The sequence below is a fragment of the Limulus polyphemus genome, unplaced genomic scaffold (genome assembly GCF_000517525.1).
Source record: "Limulus polyphemus unplaced genomic scaffold, Limulus_polyphemus-2.1.2 Scaffold1026, whole genome shotgun sequence".
NCBI classification, from domain to species: Eukaryota; Metazoa; Arthropoda; class Merostomata; order Xiphosura; family Limulidae; genus Limulus; species Limulus polyphemus.
The window spans coordinates 338,948-340,603 of NW_013666636.1; positions in this window are offsets into that span (position 1 = coordinate 338,948).

Genomic DNA, 1,656 nt, shown 5'->3' on the forward strand with positions numbered 1-1,656 from the left:
AAGAAAAACTTTAATACAACAGCTAATGTACAACGTTTCGACAAGGTTTTGTTATCATTCTAGTACCTGATGATGACAAAACCTTGTCGAAACGTTGTACATTAGCTGTTGTATTAAAGTTTTTCTTCATTACCCCTTCAAGCCGTCTCCAGCCATTATTAGTCTCAAAGTGGGTTCCTCGTCATCGAATTTAACTTATTGTTTATTTTTCCGATGGGACAACGGTAAGTTTACGGACTTACAACACTAAAATCCAGGGTTTGATTCCTTGCTTTAGACGCAGCAGATAGCCTAATGTGAGTTTGCTCTAAAAATACCAAATTTTTGTATCATGCATATCAATTTACGAATATGTTGAAATGAATAAATTTGAACAAAAACGAACAATTTATGATAAGATAAATAATATAAAGACCTATATCTCCAGGATATATATTTATTAGGTATACATTTCGCTATTACAGATTCATCTGGAACTGTCGATACTCTACAAGTTCACTAATCCAGTTAAATCTAATTTAGATAATAAGAGACGATTCAAAACCAATCTCGCATCCGTAGGATGCATTGAAACCTATCCGTTACATTAAGAGAGCATCTTTAATTTTTGATCAGGGTTGAGATCATATCTCTCAGCATTTATAGTCACTTTAAACTGTTATTTATTAATGAACTTTAAAGATGATGTGAATAATGGAAAGTAAATACATACAATCTCGCAGCAAAGTGAAGGCTTCTTTCCACTCACTCATATAATATCTAGAGTATGGACGTAAACTATTTTGTCTCAAAATCTTTCAATTAGCTCTTTAACAATGTCCTAAGAAAAATACTATTTATAATAAAGAAATTATAGAGATATAGATAAAGGTAAGTGATATAACGAAACAACCTACTGTAAACTTTACAAGATAAGCACATTCTTGCACTGTTTGCATAAAACCTGACCAGCCAGGTTTAGGAGGTTTTAAGGGCAGTGAACTCTTCTACAAAGTATCAAATGCTGCAAGTTCATTGGAGGCATGAACTTCAGCGAGATCTCTGAGAATCACAGAGGATAGGTTATTCCACTTGGACTTGTGGTAGTAAATACCTATCTGCCCAATAAATATGATTTCTTCAACCTTACAGGTTTACATGGAATTCGACTTGGTTTGGATTTGCTTGGAGTTATGACGACAATAATACCCACGCTGTGGAATAATATCGTGTCTATCCATAGTTGCAACGTTGCGATCGACATTATTCGCTAAAAATTGAAAATAATTTTTTGGACATACTGTTGCTTTCTGTCACGTCTTGAAGAAGCGAAACTCCTTGCTTCACAGCAGAATTCATTTCAAATTTCTGCATCTCTGAAATAAGAAGAACAAAATCCCATGTGACCTAGAGTGTCAACTGAACATCTTGAGGCAAACATCCTATGCATCTGAATATCAAACTGATTTGCAATGGTGCAGTTATTGTTCGTGGATGTGCAGCTTGCATGATGGTTTGACCAATTGCAGCTGTTTTTAGATCAGAGTTTGTCCCCTTTCAAATTTTACTGAAAAATGCTCATAACGTCTATAGAAAACTGGAATTCAATATCAGATATTTCACTGATCTCTGGATAAGAGTCTTTGTAACAAGTTGATGACTTTATATCATTGCCCA